Source organism: Pelmatolapia mariae, linkage group LG3_W, assembly GCF_036321145.2.
Source record: "Pelmatolapia mariae isolate MD_Pm_ZW linkage group LG3_W, Pm_UMD_F_2, whole genome shotgun sequence".
Lineage (NCBI taxonomy): Eukaryota > Metazoa > Chordata > Actinopteri > Cichliformes > Cichlidae > Pelmatolapia > Pelmatolapia mariae.
The window spans coordinates 65,357,175-65,365,161 of record NC_086229.1 but is presented as its reverse complement, the minus strand read 5'-3'; the positions used below and the strand labels follow the sequence as shown (position 1 = coordinate 65,365,161).

The 7,987-nt window shown below is 41.5% G+C and overlaps 1 long non-coding RNA gene across 1 annotated transcript; it reads right to left on the bottom strand.

Moving 5' to 3' along the window:
- Positions 1-4,173: 4,173 nt before the first annotated feature.
- Positions 4,174-7,628, bottom strand: LOC134617950 (uncharacterized). The gene is made up of 4 exons (XR_010091778.1): positions 7,513-7,628; positions 6,725-6,805; positions 5,289-5,357; positions 4,174-5,202 (listed from the first exon to the last, which is right to left on the bottom strand). It is a non-coding gene; the product is annotated as an uncharacterized LOC134617950 (long non-coding RNA).
- Positions 7,629-7,987: the final 359 nt, after the last annotated feature.

The window sequence follows — 7,987 nt, the reverse complement described above, 5'->3', positions numbered from 1 at the left end:
GTGCAAATACTGATAACAGTGCAAATGTTTGCAATATAAAAAATAAAATGTAAACATCTATGTTTAGTGAAGTCTAAGGAGCTTGGAAAGAAAAGCGTCTGGACTTCTTTAAGTTGCTTGAAGACGTTTCACCTCTCATCCGAGAAGCTTCTTCAGTTCTAAGGGTCAAATGGTGGAGAGTCCCAGATTTAAGTCCCAGGTTTAAATCTGGGACTCTCCACCATTTGACCCTTACGGTGCGTTCACACCGGACGCGAAAGAGGCGAGCGAAAACGCCCAAACGCCCCTAATGTCACGCGTGCACATTTGCACCTCAACGCGTGTCCAGGGAAAATCCACCGCGCCTCAAAATTGCATCTTTCCACGCGCGTGAACCGGAAATGTGGGAGGAAGTTGTGCCAGATGTGTTGTGCTGCATATGTCCTCTGAATAAACACATTATCTTGTTAGCGGAAAGGTATTTGTACATCAGTGGGAAAATATTGGGACAGTAGGCGGGCTTGCTAGCTTTTGCACGGTTTCATCGGGTCAGTCTGGAAATTAAAAAGCAGAATGAATGAACTTACCAGGTTGCCCAATCTCCTCACTAATGTGCCTCCAAGCTAGGTCCGTTTTATTCCTGTCTCGGTAGAAGTAGCAACTAGCATAATTTAGCTCTGGATGATTAGCCACAGCACAGATGAGCTTTTCCTCCATACGGAGTGACTGGATCTGCCCCTTTGACCTAGTTACAGCCACGTCACCAGGCTCCTGATTGGTTGTCGGGGCGTGATTTGACACCGGAGTTCATATTTTCCAACTCAGCGTGTGCACAAAATGCAACACACAACCTGACGCGCGTGGTTTTCTTTCGCGAGTCACACGCGCCCCACGTGTTACACTGACGCGCGTTTCACGGGTTTTGGCGTTTTCCCGACGCAAATCTGCCTCCGCATTTTCGCCGGACGCGCAATCGCGTGTCATCGTGCTCTTTCCATTGACTTTACATGTGAACCTGACGCTCTGGCCGCCTCTTTCGCATTCGGTGTGTGCGCACCGTTAGAACTGAAGAAGCTTCTCGGATGAGAGGTGAAACGTCTTCAAGCAACTTAAAGAAGTCCAGACGCTTTTCTTTCCAAGCTCCTTAGACTACAATGACCTGGATGACTGAGAACCTTCACAGACATATGTTTAGTGAACTTTGCCATGTCGCTCTGTGGTGCAGCTACAACACCAAAGTTCACACACTGTGTCTACTTGATCCACGTCTGAACCCATAATGTTTCCACACCACTGAAGGGTTTTTTTTACCTCTCTTTTCAGCCAACGGCAGTCACTCTCCTCTCCAAATAACTTCTGCTTAGCTTTCCGAGCTTCCCTCTGTTAGCTCCTCTTAATTGTTGTGCCGCGTGTTCGAAACGCAGAGAGGTGCGCTCGATTTGCCACACGGAGCAGCGCGAGAGTAAAGCACGAGGGAGGTGATAATAATCGGCTCAGTCATTTTTAATGATCGTTGAAAGCCCAGATCGTAATTTAGATTAAAATTCGATTAATTGAGCAGCCCTAGTCACATATTGACAGTGGCTCACCGATGCCAATGACATATTTACCCAGCTACATTTCCGAAAGAATGCAAAAGCATTGACATATATTTTTCCTTCCTATGATAGCCTGACGGGCAGGGCAGGCATAGATTCTGGTAGCCCGACTGGAAAAATCGCTAGCCCCGGGACGTCGGGCTAGCAATTTTGCGAGCCCTGTGCTATACAGAATCTGCAAAACAAACTGGGTTGAAACATTTTTGACCCTCTTTAACAACATACCAACATAACATTATCATTGATTGGGGAGATTAAAATTAATGATATATTTTTTTATTCAGCCACAACTCTACTAAAACCTCAGCCAGTAATAGGTAGGCCAACTTTTGGACTGTCCAGTTGTCTGACTGCCGCATACAGACACAGTGTTTTATCAGTGTTTCTCAAACTTTTTACAGTGTGTATCACCTGAGAAAAATGTCAAGCTCTCCCAAGTACCACTATGAAAGCATGAAACTCATAAATTGTACAACACAAAATTAGTATTATTAAATTAGTTAAATTAGTATCTGCAGGAAAGATTTTTTCATACATTGTATACATTCTACCACAGGCAAAGTTGCCTCTATTTTTATAGTTTTTTATGAATATTTTGTAATAATTTATTCTGTTTTGGGAGTGTTTTTATGTACCTGTATTATATTATACATACACATTAAAAGTGAATCTCTGTCCAAAACATGCACTCAGTTTACTTTTTACTCACTATGAGCATCATTTAAATAACCTTTATCAGATTTGATGGTTTTGTTACAGACTTCTCAAAAAAGTGTTTTGCTTTTCTTTCACAAATGTGGGGGTTGTGTTAAAATGTACAAAACAGTGATGTCATTAGGGGTGGGTTTTAATAATCGATTCATCGATTAAAATCGATTCTGGCTTGGATAACGTGAAATCGATTCATTAAAATCCTGAATCGATTTTTTAATATAAATTTATTTTGCCCGAAACGCCAGAATCTCAGGTGAAACCTCACAAAATTTCAACAGCCACCAAACAGCTAAGACAGTAAATGAGAGCAGGTACATGGATTCTGCACAAGGACGTAAACACAGCGCGGAGCCGCGAATCAGAATCAGTGAGATGTCGCCTTTCTCACCCGACGGGCGCTGCAGCTTTAAGCGGCTGCGCGTGCTCCCGCGGACGGCAATCACTTTTTGGCACAACAACTGCACGGACACGGTCGGGGCTGAAAGCCGACAGCTCGCTGATTCTGATGTTTCGGCAGGTCGCGCTTTGTGTTCACGCCCTTTTCGCGCTGATTCTAAAGCTGTTAGTTTTATCTCTCTCCAAACAATATTGACCGAACCAGCAGCAAAAGAAGATCCAAACTACGCTTCACATAAACATCGTCATGAAATCACTCTGACTTTTACTGTTTTGCTTCCACCATGATAAAATCACACTTCATGCACAGCTCTCTCTCTCTCTCTCTCTCTCTCTCTGTACTTCAAGAACAGTTTACCGTGCAAAAATCTGTTTTCTGCATTATTCGCTTGCTTGTTACGCACAAGTCTACTGTTGTTTACAGCGCTGTCCGCCGCTGTTTTTTTGTTTTTTTTTCGTTTTACATACTTCCGAAAAGAAAACCTAATTTCTGCCGTTCAATACTGAACAAATTTAAACTTTTTTAAATTATGCAAAATGCAAAACGCTTAGCCGTGTCTCTAATAAAACCGCTGTAACGTCAGAGGTAATGTTCATATGTTGATTAATGGTTTTCTTTCGTTTTTGATATACTGCAGAATATTTTTATAAAATCCCAGGCCAGGAAAACCACCTTCATGTTTTTCTGTGTTTTATCTTCAGCTACTTTGACACAAAGGCATCTGCTGTGACGCTTACACCTTTGATAAAGTCTTGCGTGTGTCAGCTTCCTTTTTATAGATACAAAAATATGTAAATGTACTGATCTGAATTATAATATTTCTGACTGTCAAAATTTCCCAGGTTCAAATCAAATTTAATTGAATCGAATTGAATCGAATCGAATTGAATCGAATCGTGGATCGAATCGATTCGGGACCTTGTGAATCGGAAACGAATCGATTCTAGAAATCAGTGACGATACCCAGCCCTAGATGTCATGTTTTGTGATGAGGACCCAGGCAGAGAGAGACTTGCTGAATTTAAGAATCTTATGATTTAATAAAGAAATTTGCAGACTTGCACGGAGATGGTAAAATTATAAAATTAAAATAGCGGAGATGAAGACAACAGACGATGAGGACAGGGAGGAACAGGGGTTTAAATGCACAGAGACAGTCAGAGAGAACTCGAGACAACTGGAGACATTTAAGGATGCGGGGACAGACCGAGACATGGAAGAAGTCTCATCGTGACGTGTAAAGTTTATCTTGCCTGGCTGGGTAGCTCTTTGGGTGCTCAGCACCCCCAAAGCTCTGATCCTAGAATCGCCCCTCTGTCCAACTGACAAATGGGGACGAACCTGAACTCCCAAGTTCATTTCTAATGATCACTCATTTCAGAGATGGAACACCAAGAGTGTACAAATGTTGAATAAAAGACACAATTGTAAGCAAACTAATCAAATTTATTTTGTGTTGTAAAGTCCTCTTTGTGGACACAGCTATAAAGTCTAAGGTCAGTCTGATCAAACTACGTACATTTCTTTTAGAGATAAAACTTTGAAATTGGCCAAATTTGACTGGAAAACACTACAAGAGTCAAACTGAGAACAAACAAGTCAAACTTGGTCATTTTATGTCTTATTTCTTAAAAGTTTGGAATGTAAACTGTTTGTCTTTTCTTTAGCTGTTAACATAGTAATGTTTTCTTATCATTTCAAACAGTGGAACTGTAATACCCAGATTTAACAGTGGATGGCAAGGATGGCCCCAGGTCTCAAGGGCCAGTGTCCTGCAGGTTTTAGATAGCACCCTAGGTCAACACACCTGAATCAAATGATCATTACAGGCCTCTGGGGAACTTCATGACATTCTGAGGAAGAAATTTAACCATTTAAATCAGCAGTGTTGTCCTGCAAATTTTAGTTTGAGGCCTGGAGTTTCCCCACTCTTGATTTACACCATTCCCTAACAAATACATCCACAGTTCAGTCTCAGAAGGAGACACAAATCCCTTTGGAGTCGTATCAGGAACCGCTTTTGGTGGATAAATTCAAAGGTAGGTTTTAATTAATAAAAACTCTAAGCTGCTGCTGTTTGATTTCTGGATGATGTAAAAATGTAAACTATTTGGTCTCAAACATATACATCCTGCAATGAAGTTGTTCTGTTTTCCGCAACTGAATGATTGAAAGAAGGGCATATATCAGTTAGCCACATACAAATAAGTCAAATTTTCCATTTGATTTCCTTTCCAAGCCCACACAAAAAACATGTGACAATATTACTGCTGCAGAGAGACTGAATGGGTGAAATAAGAGTGAGGAAAAAAGCCAACAAACAGTAATAAATTATGTAGGATAAACTTGTAAAACTCAAGTTAAAAAGAATTTGTTTGAGACATACAGGTCTAATTCAGTGAGAACAAAAGGAAGAGGGTAAGGACCAGTTAGAGACCAGCAGCTGGGCATCAGTGGTTGGACTGGTGGACTACTTCAGCAAAGAGTAGACGATGTCTGGCTCTGGTTTAAAGTCTGAAGACAAACACACACAGTATATACTCTGCTCAAGTCATGATTTGATTAGAATGACTCTTTACAATGTTAAAGAGCAGCTGTACCTTTTCTTTTCTGCCCAGCAGTGACGTCTTGTATTGTCACTTCTGAGTAGAGTCCAGCTGGATCACTCTCTGCACAATAAAACACATGATTGAAGGGACACCTACAACTGCACTGCAAGAGATTAACTAAGAACTTTTATAAGCAGAAATAACTTTCCAAGCTTTTACGTTTTTATCATCTCTGCTGTGAGACTATGGTTACCACATGAAACTGGGGATGTTTGTGTGAAAAAGGAAAGTAGATGAACACAAGTCTGACAGCTTATTTCAGTTCAAACTGAAATTCTGCCACAGCATGAATTACACCCGTTCTCACACAGAACAGTCCTGTTATGTCACGGACCCAGGGTTATTGAATATGTTATGGACATGTGTAGTTTTGGTGCTAGTGTCCCTCGTCTTCAGGGTGTGTGTGTGTGTGTGTCTGTCTGTCTGTCTAATAGATATTTTTCCCCAGGAGGAGCGTGGAAATAGGAAGTCAGCGAGCACAGGGAGTATGAGCGGAGAGCACAAATATACTGAATTTTGGGGGAAAAACACGGCAGTCAAGGGAGAGCACGGGGATTTATTGTCATCTGTTGCACTGTAAATAAACGCACTGTTCAGCATAAAGAGTCCAGCATTTGGGTCCTCATTCCTCACTTCCCCACGGTCTACCTCACTGACCATGACATATTAGGCAAACCAGACAAGACTGGTGAGAAATGATACAACAGCAGCCAGCAGTTATCTGAAACCATTAAGAGGAAGTTGCTGCTGAGGGATTTTTTTAGACAGAACTTTACAGAAGTGAGAAGTTGCTGGTCTTTTAATCCTTTTTTGCAATGTGTATTAGAGGAACAACAATGTATGTATATTTTTTGTACCAAACCCAAACACATCTGGGACTATTTTAGAGAACCTTTTCCAAAGGGGAAGTTTTTGCAGTCGATAACATTAAATAGACATCATGTGCATGATGTACAATATGACCTTTAGTTTGGAGACAGTGTTACTAACAAAAGGAAAGGAGACCAAGCTGAAGGTGTTACAAAATTTGAGTTTTGTTGCGAGAATTAATGCTGAATGTCAGGCTGAGAAAAGAGCAGGTGATGTTATAGGTCTATTAAACAAACACGAACACATTATTACAGACACATCACCATGGTAACAAGTAGCTGGAACTTCATCAGGGCAATAAAATGATTGGTCACTTGTTTCTCTTTGGAAGCAGGACAAGGACACCTCCATTTTATAGTTTACATCCTCTGGACTTTGTCTGAACCCTTTTCTTTCTTTATTTATTAATTAAAGAATTGAATCTTTTTTTCCATTTGTGATTTTTTTTTTTGAGTAAGTAGTTGTTCTACACTTCGCCTCGCATTCAGTCATCCCCCCCCCCCCATCCCCACACCCCCAAACACATTACTTGATAAAAGAAAGAAAAGAAAATGTACCTTTTTGTTTTTGTTGATGATTTGATAAAGTGACCTCAGTGCATGTGACTTTGTTTTCTGAAGTGTCATCAGTGTTTTGAGCTGAAAAGAACAAAGTAGGTTTAAGTTTATTAGATTGATCAGTATTGCCGAACTATGAAATATTTTGGGTTCAGTGTATTTTTTACATACAGGTATAACAGAATAGCTTTAGCGTTGCTGTTTATTTAAACTTGAGTATGAACTTATACAAAATGCAGCAAGATATTAAAAAAAAACAGTTTTATTGATTAAAAAAAAACTATATCAGATTCATATCGGTATCGGCAAATTTATGATATCGGTATCGGACATAAAAAAGTGGTATCGTGCCATCTCTAGTCTCAACATATCTGAAGCTTATTCACTTTATATATGTCCATCCATCCATCCATTCGCTTCCGCTTATCCTTTTCAGGATCGCAGGGGGCGCTGGAGCCTATCCTAGCTGTCATAGGGCGAGAGGCGGGGTACACCCTGGACAGGTCGCCAGTCTGTGCCAGGGCCAACACACAGGGACAGACAACCATTCACACTCACATTGACACCTAGTGGCAATTTGGATTATGCAATTAACCTATCCCCACAAACTGCATGTCTTTGGACAGTGGGAGGAAGACGGAGTACCCAGAGGGAACCCACGCAAACACAGGGAGCACATTCAAACTCCACACAGAAAGACCCCGACCTGATGGTGGAACTGATGTGGCAACAGTGCTAACCACCGTGCTGCGACTTTATATATGTAAAATCCAAAATCTGAGTCTCACCTTCAGGTTTCCTTTGAGCACGCCGTCGCACCAGCAGAACCAATAACACCAGTAGAATCACAACACAGACCGATCCAACACATGACAACACAGGAATGAGAGGTGTGGTGGTGTGTTTGTCTAAAATAAAGCAAACACAGTCATTAAGTTGTCGTCACATTGTGAATGTTGAAAGCTGCAGAAACACAGACAGGTGAGTGTGTCACCTGTGACAGTGATCCAGCTGGATGGAGACTCTCCATGACCGCTGATGTCACACTTGTAGAGGCCTTCATCAGACCTGGAAACATGCTGGATGGTCATGTGACCTGTAGGCTGCTTCCTGATGAGGGAGCCATCTTTATAGAAAGCAGCTGGGAGGTTGGAGGGAGTGGTCTTTGTTTTACAGAGCAGAGTGACGTTATCTCCCTCCATCACAGGGAGGACAGGACTCTGCAGGATCACTGATCCACCTCAACACAGAGACAAACTACAG